At 33.8% G+C, this 23,510-nt stretch overlaps 1 pseudogene; it reads left to right on the top strand.

The window, feature by feature from the left end:
- The window catches only part of LOC129923649 (dynein axonemal heavy chain 6-like), a 92,620-nt pseudogene that overhangs the window by 26,155 nt on the left and 42,955 nt on the right, over positions 1-23,510 (top strand).

Below are 23,510 nucleotides of genomic sequence, written 5' to 3'. Positions count from 1 at the left end.
AAATGATCTGAGCTCTTTGTTACCTACCCCTGATGTTTTGTAGGGTAGTCAGACTCATTGCTAGTTATTTGGTGCAGTTCCTTCCTAACTATTTAGCTTGTAACCTAAACACTTTTCATTCTGTTCATAATATTTTTTTACACAATTTAAAAAAAAAAAATATTCAGTTATTGTGAATGAAAAGATTAACTGCCAATGCCTAAAGTTTGGTGAATGTGTATTGTGTAGTGTTTGTGCTTCAACCTTATTAAGGCATTAGATTAAGCATCAGATCTGATATTACATTGGAAAAGACATAACATTAGAATAGGTATAATATGTATTTTAATTCTAAATCAATTTACCTTTACCTATCCCTTAGTCTGTTGGACCATTGGGGCACCATGGCAAGATTCATCGACTGTCTTTCTCCATTCCTCTTGGACTTTTGCCTTAGTTAGAACCTCTTTCAATGGCAGGCCCGTCCATTCTTTATGTTGTCCTCCCATCGATTTCTCTGTCTGTCTCTTCTTCATTTTCATGGTACTAAATATATAATAACCCTATCTATTTAAGCAAAAAAATGTTCTAAAGTTTTGATGACTTGTTTCATTAGATTCTAGAAAAAGCCTTGACCAGTTTGTACAATCAAGGTGTACAGAATGAATTCTATCAACCAGTTCATGTGTATGTTATGAATCCAAAATCTATTACTATGAATGAATTATATGGAGGTGTAGACAAACAAACGCTTGAGTGGAAAGATGGGCTGATGGGACTGACTGTCAGGTTTTGTGTCAACGTAAGAGTTTAGCAGTTAGATTTAGTTTGAAAATGTGCAGGAAAATATTGCGTTAAGATAAGTGTTAGAATATATTGTTTACTTAACGATAAGTGTAATAGTAGGTTACATTATTCACATGAGTATGAAGTGTAAATGTATATTATTGTGACTAGCCCGTGAATACATTTGGCATTATTTTGAACTGTATAGGACACAACCAAAGATCATCAGTGGATAGTATGTGACGGCCCTGTGGATGCATTATGGATAGAGAACATGAACACAGTGTTAGACGACAACAAAATGTTATGCTTAGCCAATAGTGAGAGAATCAAATTTACACCTTACATCCACATGATCTTTGAGGTGCAGGATCTAGCCGTAGCTTCACCCGCGACAGTCAGCAGGTGCTTGCTACTGATTCCATTTCTTCATTTTTAGTTTAAGATATAGATTTGTAATTGAATAGGATATTTTTGTATAGTAATGCCAGGAAAGACTTTTACTTTTACTTTGACAGTCTGGCTCAGCATCCAATTGTTACAAATATGTTATCATTGTATATTTCTATCAATCATGAATCTAATAACCAAAGTTTCGCTACACAAATTAAATTTGTCTAAATTCAGTTGCTTAGTTTTAAAACTTGATCTTAATTTGATTTTAATATATTTTCATGATGATTGTCACATTTGAAGGTGTGGAATGGTTTACGTTGACCCAGATGAACTGAAGTGGTTACCATTTGTGAAAACATGGCTTGATAAATGGGGTAAAAATATGTCCCCGGAGGCTCCTGCCTATCTTCTCAAACTCTTTGAAATCTATGTTGAAGATGGTCTAAGATTTGTCTCCAAAAAATGTACTCAGACAATGAATCAGGTCAGTATTTTGATTTGATTTGGTTTGATTTTTTATTTGAGGCACATCGGCACAATTTAGGCCATGTCGTGCCTGCAGTCCCTTAAGGATCCCTCTCTCTCTAAACAACAAGGGCCAGATTCTATACAGTCATATCATTAAAATCAAGGTCTATTCACAGTTAAAATAGTAAAGGTAGTAAAAATTTAAATATTTGGTAAAAATCTAATGTAAATAGTGCATGTTCACAAATTCATAAATCAGATCTTCGTAGATAGCCCCACTTCCCGGATAAAGCCCAGTACCTTCCCAGGGTCGACATTATTTTAATTTTGTGTGATCATTCTATTAAGAGACCAAGTCTATTATTAGTTCATATTACGTACTGAAAATAATCATTTGTTAAAATTACACTTAGTCATATTTAGCCTACCTTTTTTTAAGTGATATAAACTAAAACTTATTTAAACTCATACAAACTGAAAGTCATATATACCCATCTTATTTCATTTATACATATTTCAATACAAACAGTGGCCACCAATATAAGACTTATTTTTTCATGCACTTATATCAAAATTAGTTACATTTAAATTATGTGATTCACATTTCTGATAATGTGTGTTGATTTGTCTTATTTTGAAATGTAATTTTTGTATGTTGATGCAATTATGACATTTAAATGTTAAAACAAAAAAAAAGGGAACCTATACACTAAGTTTGGTCAACCCCTTTATGTGTGAATTGTCCTAGAAATGTGAAAAAGTAGCAATTTGTTCAAAATTTTTGCCCTAACATAAACATAACATTTCTATTTTTTAGGGGGGGGGAGTCAAAGTGTCCATTGTAATACATTGTAATAGATTGTAATACATTGTAATAGATGCTATGCTTAAGGAGTTACTAAGACATAATTGGCAACACATTTATTCATATTGAAAATCCAAAAAAATTTTTTTTAAACTCTAATTATTTAACCAAAAAAAATGTTGTGCAGTGTATATGATAATGTGTATTCACCTTTTTGAATTTCAAGATTATATCATTACACTGTTAAATGGATAGAGATGGAAGGTAGTGAATAATGTAATGATAGAAGCATGCAGATGCTATTAGCTAAGGTTGACCCATCAGGGTGCCAAGAAAGATTCCAGTGCTTTTTAAAAATGATGTTGCATTAAATACAAAGTATCTTAAAGAACTATATCCATACCAGTAAGAACAAATTAGTTTCAATGTAGACTTAAGAATTCTCAACATTTAGATCTGTAATCTTATTTTCCAGGTAGATATCAGCAAAATAAACTCATTTTGTAAGTTGCTTGAAGCCATTTTCTTATACAAGCTTGGTCAATTTGACTGGTCACTAGAATCCTCCAAGATGTTTCGATTTCTGTGCCAGATCTTTGTGTTTTGTTACCTTTGGGCTCTTGGGGGTAACCTCAATTGCTGAACGGGCTCAGAGTTGATTTCATTGTTGGATAATATAACAACAAATTTGGACCTTAAAGAACTGGGTATATTTCTTCTACTCACTAAACCTATTGACTTTATTAAAAACTAGACCCATCTAGTAAAAGACTACATTGGTAGTGATAGTAGGAAACAATTAACAAAACATACACCTAGGAGTCTTCTTTATAAGCATAAAAAATAGTTTTTGTGATTGGATACAGAGACGTGAGTCTTGAGTGCATTTTGAATACTGGTGCTTGCTTATAGCTTACTTCAGTGAGTAATCTAGTAGCTGGAAAGAAGTCTAGATGTAGTGCATTCTAGATGCACTGCTGAAGTACTATTGACATGTTCTGTTTAAATTTGATGTTATGTTGTCCTTAAAAACAATACTGAAGTTATGTGCATTGAATTTATTTGCAAGATGGAGTGTTTCTCTATTATTAATATAACCTTTCAGCTGCCAGGAACATATCCTTTATGGAGCTATTACATTGGAGGTGGATTCAAAGAGAATGGATCTGTGGGAACGTCTTGTCTCATCCTTTCGATTTGACAAATCCATTTCATTTTTTAAAATGATGGTGCCCACTGTGGACACAGCACGTTATGGCTACTTCCTAGAGAGGTTACTTTCTGTTCAAAAACCAGTGCTCTTTACAGGAGGGACAGGCGTGGGCAAGGTAGTATGAAATTAGTTTACCAATTTACCTTCATTAAAGATATGATTATAAGATGTTGATTTAATGTTTTTGTTTAAACTATAACTAAAAAAATTTGTTGCAACTTCTGAATATTTCTTGATTGGTTAATGTTTGTGTAATTGAAATAATTGACTGCATATCTGAAAGAATGAATATATTGTCTCCTCCAACCTGTTCTAGTCTGTGATAGTAAGAGATTTACTTTATCGCATCTCTGAGAGAATGAACTACGTACCAGTTTACATTAACTTTTCTGCACAAACCAGCAGCGGAAGAACTCAGGAAATTATTGAAGGGAAGTTGGAGAACCGAAAGAAAAATGTTATTGGTAAATTATTTTTTGTCTATAACTGTAACATTTTAACTTCATATACAGTCTATGTTTTAAACTAAATGTCGGATCTCAGTAGTTTTTTTTTTGTTTTTTTTTATGTCTTTTTGGTTAATATCCTGACTATTTAATTTCTTTATTTACTCTCTCAAGATATTTTTAGTACTAAAATTAATTTCAGTAATTCTAAAATTAAATATCATTTTATGCTAAAAATTGATTACTTAAAATAAAATAGTTTTCTATATTTTCAAAACCCTACCAATTGAGTAAGGTTTGCAGGCTATATAGGCTACTGTTTTGATCTTATGTGCAAAAAGAATCGACAGGGGCACAAACATTTTGTGTTCAACTGCTAATATGCACTTCTCTAATGACCAACAAAAATCTTTTAAAAACTAACATATATGTCTTTAATGACTAACACACATATAGTTCTATAACATCTTCAATGTTTGAAACACATATAAAAAAAAGTTATGTTCACTTGATATGCTTTGCCAGCTATGCTTTAAGGATCTAGAGTGGTTCCCTGCCCCAAATGATTGTCTGGATGGGTTACATCTGTTTAACAAATGATGTCTGGATGGGTTACATCTGTTTAACAAATGATGTCTGGATGGGTTACATCTATGTATAAGTAACACACTTCACACATTGCAACAAATGCATTCAAACAATTAGTAGAACAAACAAAATAGGCTACATTTCTTTTTTTTTTTTCTTTTTTTTTTAAAGTTACATGGCTTGGGGTAACAAATCACCCACACACAAATCACCATAATTGGATCATGGTTGTGGCTAAAAGCAGTATGAAAAATAGACTTTGTCCTTTCAATATACCTGCTGGTGGTGAAAGAGTGGTTTTTATATCCTGTTTTGGAATGTTCCAATAGCAGCTACAACAATTTTTTTTCCCTTTCAGCTTTGGCATTTCTTTTTATAATGCCCTGACCCAATTAACTCAGCAAGCTGATTTTTAGTCTATGCTTTGTGTATTTTTAGTTATTTTTTTCCTGATTCTCTCAGGTCTACCTAGTAAACTCATGAAATGTTTCTGAAGCAGTGATCAGTTGCACCATTAAATGTTTTTTTTCAAGTTCTTTCAAGAAAACTTGTCAGGTCTTAATTTAACCTGCATTTCTTTGTTCTTGTTTGCTTTCCACACATCAACTGTAGTTTTGTTTTGTACACAACATTGTGCTGTGAGGTAGTTCAGAATAATGACATAATGACATGGTATCTGCTTGTAGCCTAATTGTACTTTTAATATTTTCCACATGCTTCATCATGATTGGGGGTCAACATGTCCTAGAGCAATTTTTAATACATTAAATTTACCAACTTTTTGATTGATTGAAATTAAGAATAAGAACAATTTCAATGTTTAACTAATGCATGGTGACATTATAGTCTAAAACTGACCTAATGTTTCAGTAGTATTAATGTTTAATTACAAAATTTCAGAAAATTGAACTCCACTTTTAGAACAATTAAAAAAACAATACAGTCCAATAGATGTAGGTGGGGAACAAAGAAGTGGCAGGGGCTATAATTGACCATCATTTATACATGTTTCTATAAGCATCTCAACTGTAGTCTTACATTTTCGCTAGCGCATCAGTTTATGTTTTTTGAGTATTTGTGACGACCTGCCCTTTTGACTTAAAGCCCCGCCTTTACCTACATATTTGTAAAATGTTCTTTCAGAGTTGAAGATAATTACTTCCTAGTCCAAATCTCCTGCAGGATGACAGGGATGGGAGCGGGCAGGGTTTGAACCCTGGACCATCGATAAATCTGAATGACAGTCCAGTGCGCAAACCGCATGGCCAGGCAGCCATCCTATCCTTAATGGCTGACATACAAGACCATAGTAGTAACATACAACTCTTGAAAAGTACTGGTATAATTACATCTTAATTCCTGCTCAAAACTTTTATCAATGTTCATTATTCATACCAATGTCCTTCTGTCATGCTTTTCTCTGTGTACAGGTGCACCTCAAGGTAAACGAGTGGTCATATTTATTGACGATCTCAATATGCCCAAACTGGACACGTACGGCTCTCAGCCACCTATTGAACTTTTACGACAGTATCTAGACTTTGATGGTTTATATGACAGAGAAACAATGACCTGGAAAGAGATTCAGGTGCTAAAAATAATTGCAAACGTTTTTTTTTCATAAAGGATAACAAAATGTTTACTGTTTGAGTGCATGTGTATGAGTTGAAGATTTTTGATTAAACTGATAATAATAATAGTTTTATTTATAAAGCGCTGTTAACAAACAAAATGTAGGCTCAAGGCGCTGTAATAACATTACAAACACAAACACGACAATAGAAATCAAAAACTAATCTAAAAAAGTTTTAAACAAGTAGGTCTTAATATTCTTCTTAAAAGTGGTATAGCATGTTGTCTGTCTGAGATCAATGGGGAGTGTGTTCCAAACCTTTGGTCCGTGCACTGAAAAAGCCTGCAGACCGTAGCTTTTGAGGGAGAAACGTGGCACCATTAAAAGCGTTGAGTCCATTGAGCGCAGGGCTCTCTGGGGGACATATGGAGTAATCAGTTCTCTAAGGTACAGGGGCATCTCATTGTTATATATACACTGATGACAAAGTGTGGCGACCTTGTAATCGATTCTTGTAAACTGATGTACCTGGCATGATAACAACAGCCAAAGAACAATGAGGAGAGTCTTGCAATGTGGACCACTTTTTTTTACCCTTTATATATTTACAGGGTAGCATTCTTAATATACTGGCTTGCCATGATATAAAATGTTAAATAATTTTAAAAGATTCAGAATGGCTCATACTGGAAACCCTCTTTGACTGCAATTTTGAAATCATTAAAACTAATTCCACCTTGGACTGACAAGCTGTGAAGAGACTATAAAGTTGTTTTAAATAGGCAATTAATAAATTAATGCCTACAGTCCCGCATTATGCGGGACCGTCCCGCAAAAGCATCAAAAAAGCTCACATGTTCCGCCGTTCCACATTCACGATTTTTTGTTCCGCCAAGTCTGTATTCCGACACAAAAAAAAAATTAAAAAAAAATCGCCGATTTTTCATTATTTATTAATAGTGCGAAATGAAAATACTGAATGCAAAATAAAATATATATAGGCCTGTGTTTATTGTTTACTTTTCATCTCCTTCCAGACCCGTAATTTACGAATATATTGGATATGGTTGAGCTAGTTCTAGATTCTAGACATAGATCTAGAATCTAGACATAGATCTAGTAGTCTAGGTATAGAATCTATATACTAGATGTATTCTTAGAATCTAGTAAGTGCGGACCGCAAGTACTAATAAGCCCAATTGCCCAAATGTTCCATTCGAGTAAGTAGTAGATCTAGTAGTACTAGTCTTAGTCTAGCTAGACTAGGTTGTCACTAGGTCTAGAGTCTAGATCTATTCTAGTATTCTAACACTAACTCAACTCAGACAACTGGTTTCTTAGGTTTCTAAGTAATCTAAGAAAAAGGATTATTTTTTAAATACTTTAATTACTTTAATTTATTCTAGAGTCTAGACCTAAATGTAATTAATTAACTTAGACACTGTAAAGTGTAAGGCTAAGGCCTAAATAAGGCTATATATCTACTTAATCTATATTCCATAGTCTAAATTAGTTTCTAGGTCTAGCACTAGATAATCATAATACTAGATAACTAGATGATACTAAATCTAGATCTATCTAGAAATACTAAATAGACTTAGAAGGTGATAGATCTCTAGATTTTTAAGTATCATTATGTAATCAATTTAGTTCTCAATAAGTCCATAGATCTAGACATAAATATTTAGATCTAGATCTATAATATAATTATTATAATCTGTGTTCTTAGACTTAGAGGACTTATTAGATGTAGGCCTAGACTAGTAGACTCTTAAATTATTTTAGATCTACAACTAGAGACATCTGGAGTGACTAGAGTAGAGCCCTAGAAAGGATAGATAATCAAGTAGATCTAGAATAATCTAGATCTAGTCATTAGATTTAGATGTAGATCTAGATCTAGTAGTAACAAATAAACAATAGATAGTAACATTTGAGTCTTGGTCATTAGAATACATTTTTTTTTTTTAGAATTCATCATATAATTATAGGAGTTATAACTATTGATTTCAAACAAAGGACATAATTATGAATTAAAGGTTTTCTTACTTTTAATTATATAAATACTATTTACACCTAATGTATAAGTAGCAAACTAGTATTGTTATTAAAGTAATATAATTGAAGTTTTATTTATTGTGTACAGTATGGCTGACAAACGTAAATGCATATATATATGTTCCACATTGGGGCCCAAAATTCCACATTTTCAACCTGAATGTTCCACATTCTGGGTCTTGGGGGTAGGCATGTCTGAGGCATAAATGTAAAAGTATTCAATTTTGTCATTGCAAATATCATTTAAAGAATTCACCTATCCCTTAGCCTGTTTAACTGTTGGGACACCACGCATGATCTGTCGACTGTCTTTGTCCATTCCTCTCTGTTTTTTTTTTTTTTGCCTTTAATGGAATCTCTTTCAATGACTAGTCATCCATTCTTTTATGTTGTCTTCCTATCTCTTTCTGTGCTGCCTCTTCTATTTCCTGGTTCTGTTCCCTGCAGAAAGTTTTTTGCGAGCCCTGAAGACCTTGTGGTCATAAACGAATATGGTCATAAAGTTTTAGTTTTCTGTTATTGACAGTGGTTAGCAGGTCATCTCTGGGCCAATTGTCATTGTGATCCAGTATCTAATCTTTTGTTTATGTTTCAGTCTTTGTATGTGATAATTAGGATCATTCTGTAGCATATATCTATGGCCAGGATCCTCCTCTATAGTTCTGCAGTTCAAGCATATAAGAATGTGGCCATGACCAAAGTCTGATTTAAGTGTGGAGGGCTATACCTTTGTCTTTCTAAATTGCTATGAGTTAGCCAAGTGCTCCTGTGAACTGGCCAGTAGTTCAGTTTTGGTTTCTTTATCTGAAACAATAGCTCTTAGGTATTTAAATTTACTGACACTTGTCAACTTTCTTTAAGCCTCCAATACTAATGTCTGTTTGGCTATTAGAGTCATAATTAGTGTTTTTTCAACATTGATTTGCATACCCTATGCTGTGGAAGTCTTGTCTTTGAGCAACTAGTAAGCTAGTGCCTGATATTCAGTCTATGTATTCAGCAAAGCACAAGTTAGTAATTTTTCTTCCTTTAATGCTTACAGTACCTTTGTAACCTTTGATGTTGAAAGCCTTCTTAAAATCTATTAAGACTTGACAGAGTATCCTGAAGCTTAGGATTTTTTTTCTGTTGTGCTGTGACCTTGTCTAAAACCTGCTTGTCCTACTAAAATTTTTGTCATCTATTGGTTTTAGATGGTATAATATAATTTTTAACAGGACTTTGCTGGGATGGCTTATGAGGCATGGTAGTTTTGACAGAGTTGCAAATAGCCTTTTTTTAGCAGGGTGATGATGAGTGATTGAAACCAGGGCTTGGGCCAGTCTCTTGACTGCCAGATCCTGTTGCAAATCTTAAAAAGTGTCTTTATTATCTTTACTCCTCCAGCCTTGTAGAAACTTACCCCAAAAAAAAGTATATATGTGTGTGTGTTAATGTCATTAAATGATGGGATAGATTTTGATAAGAGAATAAATGGGCTTTGCAACACAGAAGTTCAGATGATCAATTTAATTCAAATATTTTCACTCAGCAAAGAGTTTCAAGTAGCACTTTTAATATTTAACATTCTTAAAGATATTTTGAGTGTTTATTTCACTTAAGAAATTTGGTTTGAAATGATAGTCCTGTTTCTGAATCTATTCTGAAGTGAAAGTTGGGCTACCAGAAGTTATATTATCAGAATTATATAGAGAATTTAGTGCTGCCAAGAAGGTACAGGTGTGGAGATATATAGGCTTTCACAAAATAATCTATCATCAAACCAGAGAAACCATTACTGACAATCAGCAAAGTGGACATATTTAATCCTGTGTTCAAGATTCCATGAAATAATCTTTCAAATTCTCTTTTAGTCCATTTTAAAAGAAAAAAAGCTGATGCACTGCTACACAGCTTTGTGCACTGACTCAAACAATTTTTTCTGTTACAGGATGTAACCCTTGCTGCTGCCTGTTCGCCTCCTGGTGGCGGTAGAAATCCTGTGTCACCAAGGTTATTTCGACATTTTTCCATGTCCCAACTGAAATGAGCCTAAAACAGATGTTTTTAGTAAGTTGTTTTTTTTATGGATACTTTTCTTTAGTACAATATTTGTTTTTGCTTTTTATGTGTTTTCGATGTTCCTTCAAAATTAAAAGATTATTACATTGTAGCCCAAACCTCCCTCAGGTAGTGGAGGATGGTGACTGTGTTTGAACTAGGAACCATTCAGGCAATAGTCCAGAGCTCCTACCGTATCATCAGGCAACCATTTTAACAAGGGCCTCACTTAAACATGTTATAATTTAATTTTTAATGGTATTGATATTTTATACTTAAAATATTAATATTGAGTGTAATATATATTTTCAGTTAAAAAATAGTGATTGTAAATTGTATTGACTGCATTCTCAAATGTCAGGGTAAACTGCCTGGTCATTTAGTATTTGTGAATGTTGTCATGTTGGTCACTCCTGTCAGGTCTGGACTAGGATGTTCTAATCTTCAATTCAGATAGAATGTCTGTCCTGTAACACACATTGAAATAAATTACAATTTATTGAAATATAAAATGTTTTCAACTATTTGTGGAAAAAAAAAAGATAATTAGATAAAATATAACTTTTTTGACTAGTAAATTAAAATACATTTGGTAAAGACTTTGTTGGCCTCTTTCAGTCATTGAACAAAGTATTTACTTAATAATAAAAACATAGTTTAGGTTATTGGGCCTATTATGTTTGACTTCACTTTTACTTCCAGGCAATCATCAATGGGTTTTTACTAGACTTCTCTCGCAATGCCCGTACATTAGCTGAACCAATAGTTAACTCAGCTGTTGATCTCTATTTTAGAATGAGCTCAGACTTACTTCCTACGCCTGCCAAATCTCACTACGTTTTCAATCTGAGAGACGTGTCTAAAGTAGTCCAAGGTCAGCATTCTACTTTATAAATTGTCTGCTACTAAGCATTTAAACAACCAAATTTTATGAAATTTGCACCTTTTCAATATCCCATATTATAATAATTACTGTTGATATAATTATAATTAATTGCAAGATGATATGAATATAGCTTTAAAATACCACTGAAAATATTGTTCAACTAGTACTATGAATCAGAAACTATGAAAAGAATACAAAGCTTTAGAATGTCTAAGTGAAAGAATTGTTGTTTGAAAATTATTATCACCTCAAAGCTCGAGAGTGCCCATAAGGCCTAGAATGCAGACTAGTTCTGATTACAAATAAAAGTAAACTAACATTATTGAGAAACAGCTCTTCAATGAAGAAGTTGATAAATTCAATTTCATATCAAACAACTTTACATAGTTCCACAATAAAAGCACAGATTTTTTAACTAGAGCTACATTAATTTACAGTAACAAAAGCAGGGAGTTAATTAAACAAATGTTTTTTAAATAGACTACAAAGTCTCACAACAATGGTTTAGACTTTCTGAAATTATTTTTTTTAATAGTATTTTTAGATTGATATTTTCATAGCATGAAATTATAGAAAAAATTCTATTTCTTCTTTCACTTTTACTCTTTTTTTTTTTTATAACAAACCATTTCCTTGTAATTTTATTGCTAGAATTTCAATTTCATTTTCTGTTAGTATTTTCAAATTTGTAATGACATTTTATTGTTTTGTAGGTATATTGCAGGCTGATGCAGGAATCTTCCGTGAAAAAAATTCAAATTGTTCGTCTATTTATTCACGAGACTCAAAGAGTGTTCCATGATCGACTGATTAACAATGAAGACAAGCTTTTCTTCCACAAACTTATGGCAGAAATTGTGTACAAAACATTCAATGAGGTTATGTTTAAATTACTGTTATCATTATTTTTAATTTATTTAATTATTGTTTCCTATCTAATCAGTAATGTTAATTTGAAATAAATACAATCATCAATAGAAGTAATAGCATCAATAGAGGCAAATTAATCTTTATTAATAACTCTTTAAAATGTGAACATTTAGGTCAATGCTCTTAAATTGGTGTAAGAAGTGCAAACTGTCTTGTTCCTATTCATATTACAATGTGAAATTCAGTCAGATTGATGAATGTTTGTATAGAAGTTTATTCCATTGTTGATGAGCTTGTCATTGTGTTGTAGTTCTAGTAAGCATTTAGCTTACTTGATACAAAACTCTGAATAAATTCTGAAAATGTTTCAACACCTACAACCAACACACATTCTGTCTCTCATCTCCTACTTCTTTCATCAGCTGCTAAGCTTCTTTTCTCAACTCATCTTTAGAAATCTGACTTTAGCAGCAACAGTTCTCTGTCAATACAAACATGAGCATACACTCCATAACATACATGTTTAATAGTTTTTAGTTAGCTCAGTGCAATGGAATCTATATTTCATTTAAAAGGGTGGGGGGGGGGGGGGGGGGGAGGATCTGTGAAGAGTGGCGGAAAAGCTTAAACTGCTGTGCTATCCATCAAAGGGGCTCAAATTCCCGACTAAGAGCTGAGTTGTGTTTTCTGGGTTCCTGAAGGCAGCACAGAAATTTTCTCCCAGATAGCACAAATAAAGAGATTGGGCCATAGCGCACTATCATAAGCATGAATAATGAAGCTACAAACCAGCCTAAATCTCATTCATTCTCCTGACCTGAACTGAGATTGTCAAGATTTTACTACCCTATTTATTTGACCATCATTTTATCACTTGGCCATCCTATCTAAAATACAAATGTCAATTTTTTTTCATTTTTAAAATTAACTCCAAACATCTCACCCTCATCAAAAATCAATGCCAGTAAAGAATTCTTTTAATTATTTTCAGAACTTTGATCCGCATTCATTTATCAAAGATCCTTTACTGTTTGGTAATTTCATGAAGATGGGATGCCCACCAGAAGAGAAATTTTATGAGGAGATATCTGCAGACATGCCTACTGCGGGACCGTCCCGCAAAAGCATCAAAAAAGCTCACATGTTCCGCCGTTCCACATTCACGATTTTTTGTTCCGCCAAGTCTGAATTCAGACACACACACACACACACAAAAAAAAATCGCCGATTTTTCATTATTTATTAATAGTGCGAAATAAAAATACTGAATGCAAAATAAAATATATATAGGTCTGTGTTTATTGTTTACTTTTCATCTCCTTCCAGACCCCGTAATTTACGAAGATATTAGATCTAGAATCTAGACATAGGTCTAGGTATAGAATCTAGATACTAGAGGAATTCTTAGAATCTAGTAAGTGCGGACCGCAAGTACTAATAAGTAATTAATAAGCCAAATTGCCCAAATGTTCCATTCAAATCCCTTTCTTTTCCCGACAATGACAAATCAGACAATCACAATGGCTCTAACTCTAGTCACTCTAGACTAGTCTACTAGACTACTTACTACTACTTTTTACTACTAGTACTAGTCTAGTCTACTAGTACTACTAGTAAGTAAGTAGTAGATCTAGTAGTACTAGTCTTAGTCTAGCTAGACTAGATTGTCACTAGGTCTAGAGTCTAGAGTCTAGATCTATTCTCTACCATATTTCTATATATATATATTCCATAGTCTAAATTAGTTTCTAGATCTAGCACTAGATAATCATAATACTAGATAACTAGATGATACTTGATACTAAATCTAGATTCTAGATCTATCTAGAAATACTAAATAGAATAGACTTAGAAGGTGATAGATCTCTAGATTTTTAAGTATCATTATGTAATCAATTTAGTTCTCAATAAGTCCATAGATCTAGACATAAATATTTAGATCTAGATCTATAATATAATTATTATAATCTGTGTTCTTAGACTTAAAGGACTTATTAGATGTAGGCCTAGACTAGTTGACTCTTAAATTATTTTAGATCTACAACTAGAGACATCTAGAGTGACTAGAGTAGAGCCCTAGAAAGGATAGATAATCAAGTAGATCTAGAATAATCTAGATCTAGTCATTAGATTTAGATGTAGATCTAGTAGTAACAAATAAAAAATAGTAACATTTGAGTCTTGGTCATTAGAATAAATTTTTTTTAGAATTCATCATATAGTTATAGGAGTTAGAACTATTGATTTCAATACAAAGGACATAATTATGAATTAAAGGTTTTCTTACTTTTAATTATATAAATACTATTTACATCTAATTTATAAGAAGCAAACTAGTATTGTTGTTAAAGTAATATAATTGAAGTTTTATTTATATTGCATACAGTATGGCTGACAAACATAAACATGTTTATGTTCCACATTGGGGCCCAAAATTCCACATTTTCAACCTGAGTGTTCCACATTCTGGGTCTTGGAGGGTAGGCATGTCTGTATCTGACATGAACAAACTTCAACATGTTTTAGGGGAGGTAACAAACTGCTATTTAATGATTTCTAAAATTTATATTTTGTAATGAAAATTTCATATGAAAATAACAAAATAGAACAATAAAGTTCTAGACATTTGGAAACTTAGTTTTATACTTCAAATAGTTACATAGGTATAATGTTTTTAACCATCTCAAAAGTTATCATCAAGCACTTCATAGTCTAACCTCTATATTTTATTTAATCATCTAAATTAAAATACATCTTATATAGAACTCTACAAAGCTTTTAATACTTACTTATGTAGAAATTCCATCTGTTTGAGACAGTATCTAGATGACCTTAACCTTACATCACCTAAAGAAATGCGTCTTGTGTTCTTTATGGATGCAATGGAACATATTACTCGACTAGTCAGGATGATTCAACAAGAAAGAGGCAATGCTTTATTAGTTGGAGTGGGAGGAACAGGAAAACAGTCATTAACAAGGTTCCATATATAAATATGTATAATATTTTTACCACATTGTTCAGTTAAAGTAATCATTTTTTTACAGTTTTAAAAGAACATTTATAGATACTAGTAGATAAAAACACACCTAAGTATGTGATTATTATTTTTTTATGTGCAGATTGTCTGCCCACATGTGTAACTATCGCTGCTTCCAGATTGAGCTCTTTCGAGGCTATGACTATTCTTCATTCCACGATGACCTGAAAAAATTGTATGATACAGCAGGCATTCAAAATAAACCCACAATTTTTTTATTTACTGATACACAGGTTGGCAAAAGAGTTTATATATATATATATAGAGAGAGAGAGAGAGATACATATGTATGTATGTGAATATCTGTGTGATCATGTGTGATTGTCAAATTAATGTGATACATATTGATATTTGAAAAATCTAATACTGGTACTATACTATATGGCTCCTTCTATTTGAAAGACAATGGATAAGCCTGGATGCGTCATCGGTTTTAGTTTCTTCTTGAGACTGGGCAGAATCTGGTGTTATTAAACAAGCCAATTCTTGAGTGTCAAAGTTTGCCACAGTTAGTGTATATGAATGCACCTGTTATAGGGCTATGTGACAGGACAGCTTTCTTTATCATCTTTTTGTCTCTAGCTGCTTCATTCCTTTTGTTCTCAATGAGGTTTGTACCAGTATGCACAGTCTATCTTTATGCTGACCAATCTTGGGTGATGTTTGTACCAGTATGCACAGTCTACCTTCACGCTGTCCAATCTTGGGTGATGTTTGTACCAGTATGCACAGTCTATCTTCATGTTATCCAATCTTGGGTGATGTTTGTACCAGTATGCACAGTCTACCTTCACCCTGTCCAATCTTGGGTGATGTTTGTACCAGTATGTCCAATCTTGGGTGATTCTTCTCCCACATACTTTCATTGAAGCCTGTGATCATCAAATCTTGCTTGGTTAGTCTTGGGCATCCTTTGGGTGAGACTCCATAATCTTGGCATAGAGGTTGGGCTTAGGAAACTTCCATTTGGCATGCAAGTGACATGTCCAAGCCAACTTAGTCTTTTTCTGTGACATAATATTATAGATATTGTGTGTATTGGCTAGTTTCAAAACTTCCTGATGGGAGACACAAACCCTGCAGGAAAAGGACATTATGTGTCACAGGCAGTGCAAGGGTAAACTGTTTAATCTATCCTCGTGATGTATGCATGTTGACCAGCTCTCACTACCATTAAGAAGAGTTCACACTATGCAGCTTTTTTTGGTCGCTGTGGTCAGTTTGGTATTTTCCCAGACATAATTAGAGAGTCTTGCCACTGCTGCAGAAGCTTTTTCTTGTGCAAGACTTGAGTCTTGGTGAGACTTATTGTAAGTCTGAACCCTTGACATGCAACAACCAGAGCATTTACTAGTTTTTGTGATCTTTCTTGCAAATGGTAGGTGTGCACCTTATTGTCGTGAACAGCAGTCCCTGATCAGGATATGCAGTTTCTTCATTTTGATGATAAGTCAAGACAGGTTAAAAAGCCATTGGATCTACTGTAGATAAAAGTAGATTGGTGTAAACTGTCTATTTGATCAGTTTCATAGTCATAAATATTTGATATTTAAATAACCTAAAAATTGTATATTGCATACACAAATATTCATTTTATGCCTATACTAGTATACTGAGATCATTAAAGATAACAAACATTCTTAAAATCATTAGATCTATATGAAAACTTGATTTGTAAAATCCTGTATAGAACTATGCATATAGTACTTATTTTAATTAATTAGTCCATATTATTATGTCTTATTAAAATATTTAGTGTTTATGCACTTTTTTTTTTTCAATTAGCAACAATAGAATCTACATTTTAACTAGTTTTAGAAATTGTTTTTTCTTGCAATGCAACCCTTCTCCCATCCTCTTGGAATTTTTTCCAAAACAAAGCAATCCATTATCTTGAAGCCTTTCTCAGTACAATTACCTTTGACTATCTGTGTCTTGCCTTTATGGGTGTCCACTTAATTTGTTTAGATAACATTCCTTTACAAGTAGGTCACAATGATCCCCTCTAAATATGACCACAACAAAATAACATCCACAAAACTTGTCTTACAAAAGATGGTGGTCAAATGCCTTGTCATCAATGTTTCCCTTGCACTAATTTCAATATAATTGACCATAAACATCAATAATCATACACGTGCACTACTGCGCACTAGTTTTTTAATGTGCTAGCTATACTACAACATAAAGACAGAAAAAAATATGTGAGTTTTGTCATCTTACAGATTGTGGTAGAAGAATTTCTAGAAGATATTAACAACATGCTGAACTCTGGAGAAGTTCCAAACTTGTTTGAACCTGACGAGTATGAGAGGTTGATAATAGGCTGCAGACCAGGTGCTAAAGAGGCAGGAATTCCTGAAGGAAATAGAGATGCAATTTATGACTATTGTATCCATTGTGTCAGGTACAGTTGACATTATTGTTTTAACCGTCAGGCACTTTTGACCTTACTATATTTCATGTATAAATGACTCTAGACCTAACTGTATCCAGTGTGTCAGGTATGTTTGAACTTTGAACTTGTACCTTTTCATTCGACTTTCTTTATCCATTTTTCACGTTCATTTGACTTCTCAATGTCCCCCTATAACAGGTTCATTTGGCTTATTGTATTCACTGTCAGGTACATGTAGCTTTTGTCAGATAAATATCCAACATATCATGGCTAATGAAACCAAAAATTGTTCAATCCTTTACCTTTGGAAACTGCCTTGTTCATTTGAATGTGTGGGTGTAGGATATCTAGCACCTGTTCATAGAAAGTCATTAATTCATTGTCATCATGTTCAGAGAATTGTGCTTGAATTGTGTCACTTGACTGGTGTGTAGCATTACATACATATGGTCATCTTCACCTTACCCTGTCATTTAGTCTGTCTGACTGTTGGGGCACCATAAACATCATGTTCAGAGAATTGTGCTTGTCACTTGACTGGTGTGTAGCATTACATACATATGGTCATCTTCACCTTACCCTGTCATTTAGTCTGTCTGACTGTTGGGGCACCATAAACATATGTTGACAGAATTGTGCTTGTCACTTGACTGGTGTCTAGCACTACATACATATGGTCATCTTCACCTTACCCTGTCATTTAGTCATGTCGGACTGTTGGGGCACCATAAACACATGTTCAGAGAATTGTGCTTGTCACTTGACTGGTGTGTAGCACTACATACATATGGTCATCTTCACCTTACCCTGTCATTTAGTCTGTCTGACTGTTGGGGCACCATAAACATATGTTGACAGAAATGTGCTTGTCACTTGACTGGTGTGTAGCACTACATACATATGGTCATCTTCACCTTACCCTGTCATTCAGTCTGTCTGACTGTTGGGGCACCATAAATATCTGTTGACAGTTTTTCTCCATTTCTCTCTATCAGGATTAGAGTTTCTTCCGTAGACAGCCCCATCCATTCCTTAATGTTGTTCTCCCTATCCTTTCCATTTACACCACCTTCTTTATTTCCCTGGTACTGTTACCTGCAGACAAGTTCTTGCGAGCCCTGAGAATCTCACTGTACAGTCTTAACTTGTGTTTTTTAACAGTGTCATCATGGGGCTTGGTTACCATTGTAAATTGTAATCCTGTTTTGGATTTCCAAGTTTGAAAATATAATCTTTATATGTGATACAAGTTAACAACTTGTGCATGCATAGGTAAATATATATTTGACGAATGAACAGTCACAGTAAAAGTTAAAAGTTAGGATGGCTGCCTGGTCGTGTGGTTTGCGCGCTGGACTGTCGTTCGGATTTATCAACGGTCGAGGGTTCAAACCCTGCCCGCTCCCATCCCCCGTCATCCTGCGGGAGGTTTGGACTAGGAAGTAAACTATCTTCAACTCTGAAGGAACATCCAAAACATGTAAAACATTATTTTACAAAATAAAAAAAAAAGTAAGACAAGATTATTAGAAGGCACTCAAGAATGAACTATTAGTCGCAGATTCGTTGAGAGCAATTAAAGTGGATTAAGAGTATAGACATCATGTTGTGATAGAGTCACACTGTTACCCCTTAGATCTTCATTTGGGCATTCTTAAAAAGAAAACAAAAGCTAAGATTACAAAAGTGTTAAAGTCTAAAATTAATGTGCATAACTAGATTAACAAGGAATATCTGTAGACTGATAAGATAGAAAAATTATTTCGATGGTTATGAAGAAAACTTTTCAGAGAAATAAATTCTTTAAGACTCTGTACTGTCGTAATATTTTAATCCAGACATAATAAATTTTTAAAATATTATTTTCTGTAAAGCATCCCTTTAAATTTAATGGCACTTTATCGGTCTGTATTTTTTCCAGAAATAATCTGCACATAGTATTGTGCATGTCTCCGGTGGGCTCTGCCTTTCGATCACGATGCCGGATGTTTCCATCTTTGGTCAACTGTTGCACCATAGACTGGTTCATTGAATGGCCGAAAGAAGCTCTTTTAGGAGTGGCACAGTCTTTCTTCAAAACCGTATCTTTAGGATGTTCAGATGAAATCAAAGTAAGTCTTACACTAAATTATTCTTTTATTGAGCATTAGAAAGAAAATGTGATTCTCAAATATCTATGATCATTAACATCCACTCAAGATTTCAATTGAAAGACTTGACTTGCATTTTTCTAGAAAGTACCACTTAAAAAATATGAAGCAAACTAATCTTCAAACAATTAATGTTTACTATTTAAGTAAACAAATCAAAACTCAATAGTTACAACTGTTCTTGTTTTAATTTTTTTTTAAATATTACTATTGACACTTAATGCAAACACATATAGACATACAAGAAATGTTTAATTTAGAGCAAAACAAATGTGAATATTTTGTAGCAAAGTATTTTGTCAACAAGTTACAATTAACTGTAGCATCTGAACGATTACATCAAGAAAGTTCTTACAACAAGAAAGTTCTTATTCATTTTACATTAGTGTTTTATCAAAAGGGCTTGATTACATAGGTTTGACATTGCTATTTTATTGCCCTAAACACATATTATATAGAGGTTCCTCTTTCTGAACTTGTGATCTATGGAGTCAGATGAATAAAACTTGTGTTGCCTGGTCAAGTAGTATTCACTCCAGACAGACTGTCATCTTGATGGTCCTGGGTTCAAACTCTGCCCACTGGCTTCCCCTGTCAACCTGAAGGAGGTGGGGGCTAGGAAATAAGGATATTCTATTCTGAAGTAACATCTGAAACATGTTAAACAAACAAAGCTTATTTGTTTCTATAACCAAAGGTTAACTAGGGTGTCACGTGGCCAGCACAATGCCAACTGCCTTTTCTTTACCTATCATATATCAGGTACCCATTAGAGTTGGGTGCACTCAGGGCCTCCAAAAATCATATATCAGGTACCCATTAGAGTTGGGTGCACTCAGGGGCCTCCAAAAAATCATATATCAGGTACCCATTAGAGTAGGGTGCACTCAGGGGCATCCAAAAATCATATATCAGGTACCCATTAGAATTGGGTGCACTCAGGGGCCTCCAAAAAAATCATATATCAGGTACCCATTAGAGTTTGGTGCACTCAGGGGCCTCCAAAAAAATCATATATCAGGTACCCATTAGAGTTGGGTGCACTCAGGGGCCTCCAAAAATCATATATCAGGTACCCATTAGAGTTGGGTGCACTCAGGGGCCTCCAAAAAAATCATATATCAGCTACCCATTAGGGTTGGGTGCTCTCAGGGACCTCCAAAAAATCTCAAAATTAAAACTCCAAGTCTGAACTGATTTTCAAACTTGAATCCCTCTCATCAGTTCAAAGCCAAGTGCTTTACCACTTGACTTGGATGGCTGCCTGGTCGTGCGGTTTGCGCTGGACTGTCGTTCGGATTTGTCGAGGGTTCAAATCCTGCCCACTCCCATCCCCCGTCGTCCTGCGGGAGGTTTGGACTAGGAAGTAAACTATCTTCAACTCTGAAGGAACATCCGAAACATGTAAAACAAACAGACCATCATGTCCCACAAATTGTGTAATAGTTTGAGTATTTCATTTACAGGACAATGTATCTAAAATGTGTGTAGAAATTCATATGAGTGTTACAGAAATGTCTGAGAGATTCTTCACTGAGCTAAAGCGTCGTTACTACACCACACCCACCTCCTACCTTGAGCTGATCGACCTGTACATTACCATGGTACAGGAGAAAACAAGGTACACTCATTTCTTCTAAATAAATATAATTTGAAAGAAGTGATCGTAAATTGCACTTCCTATTAAATCCTAGAATAGAAACGACCTTCTATTGCTCTAATATTTAAAAATAAAAATGTCAGTTCTTCCTTATAAATATTTTTTTATTAAATAAAGCCAGACTTATTTCACATTTTTGGATGTTATTAATGTAAAAAAAAAACAAATTTATCTTGGATTGTACTAAATCTTGCTCTTCCTTTTCGACCATTGCACAAATCTTTCCTTTTCAGAGAGACTCTTCTCAGCCCTTTAATCTTTCTCTATTTTTTTATCCTTAAAGTAATGTTCTTTTGCTTGACTGTCACTAAATGGTTCATCTCCTTGGTTCTGTATGCACTGATATATATTGCTGGTGGCTAATTCTTAATGCTTATCCTAATTAAGTCATTTTTTGTGCTACTATTCTATAGTGCAATTGCAGGTCACAGCTGGGACTGTGTAGCCATGTAAAATTGTGAACTCCTCATTAATCTTTGGACTCAAAGAAAAAGCCTTACTATTATTATAGTGCAGTTGTATTAAAAAGTGATACTTCAAATGGTATCATTATAAGTGTCCACAGACATCAATTAGTTTTATAGTCATATTTTAAAGCTAGGATTATCTTTAGTCATAAAAAGAGTAATATATTTGTTACTCAGACATCTTATAATGCAAGCACAAATCAGGATCAACAAAAGAATACTAACATATTAGTTTAGGCTGTAGAAAATGTTAATAGCTTTACTCATGTTGGTTTATTTAATACGCTTCTGTTGCATATATTTCTTGTAGTAATATTAAGACTGCTCGTGAGAGGGTAGCTAATGGACTTTCCAAGCTGTTTTCGACCAATGATTTGGTTGACAATATGAAGAAAGAACTTGTTGCCTTAGAGCCTGAACTTAAACAGAAGTCTGCTGACACTGCTGCATTGATGGAAAGACTTAAAATAGATCAAGAGAAAGCTAATGTTGTAAGTCGACATTTGGAAATAGGACGTTTCTATTTATAACAGAATGCATTATTTTTGTGCATTCATCATTCAATTATCTTTACTATTTAATTTTTAAAGTAGGGACAAGTAATGTTGTATGAGTTCAAGTTTCATTGAATGATGGAATTTTAATAAATGTTTGTAAAATGTTTTACATGTTTCAGATGTTCCTTCAGAGTTGAAGATAGTTTACTTCCTAGTCCAAACCTCCCGCAGGACGACGGGGGATGGGAGCGGGCAGGGTTTGAACCCTCGACCGTCGATAAATCCGAACGACAGTCCAGCGCGCAAACCGCACGACCAGGCAGCCATCCTGCTGATCATCAGGGGTATGGTAGTATTGGTAATTATTAAGAAAGTATAGGATGATTGTTGTCAAACTCTTATTTAGCTTTAGAAAAAAAAATATATGTATATATGTTCAAAGAGAGACAGAAATGAACTTTATATTATCACTATATTTGAAATAGGATTACAAAACTTGACTAAAGAAGTCAGAATGTTAATAAAGTTTACTTTAAAGAAACAATCATGTCAAAATATAATTTGTACTTTAAACTTACTGATTTTTAGTAGTAATATAGTATTGATGTTCCTTTTTAAATGTGGTGGCTAAGAAAATAAAATTGTACATAGGTTATTGTTTACTAATTGTACTTTTTAATGATACATTTTAAGATTTGATGAACTAAGGGCTGTTTCGGCAATTAGTATTTTTAAAAAAAAGGACAAGCAATGGCTGAATAGTACCTAACAAAACAAAATGCAAATGTACCTGATTCAATCAATAGATATAAAAGGGGTGACACTATTATGTAGATAAATTATAGTTGAGGTCTGAAGCCCTATGACTTTGTTTGGGACTATTTAATGTTTGATTTGTAGGAAATAAGAAGAAAACAAATCTCTGCTTTTTTGTATATTATATTGAAATTCAAGGGCTATTGAAATTACTGTTCTAGTTTCAAATACCTGAAAAGTCAGCACCTCTAGACCATGAAAACATCACCTTCACTTATCCCTTAGCCTGTTCAACTGTTGGGACACTACACATGATCTGTAGACCATTTTCCTTTGTCTTTTGCCTTAAGTAAAATCTCTTCCAGTGACGGGCTTGTCCACTCTTTGATGTTGTCTTCCATTCACTTTCTTTGCCTTTTCTTCTTTTTCCTGGT

The sequence above is a fragment of the Biomphalaria glabrata genome, chromosome 17 (assembly GCF_947242115.1).
Source record: "Biomphalaria glabrata chromosome 17, xgBioGlab47.1, whole genome shotgun sequence".
In the NCBI taxonomy this organism is placed as follows: domain Eukaryota; kingdom Metazoa; phylum Mollusca; class Gastropoda; family Planorbidae; genus Biomphalaria; species Biomphalaria glabrata.
The sequence above is the reverse complement of the archived record's forward strand: the minus strand, read 5'-3'. Positions and strand labels throughout refer to the sequence as shown.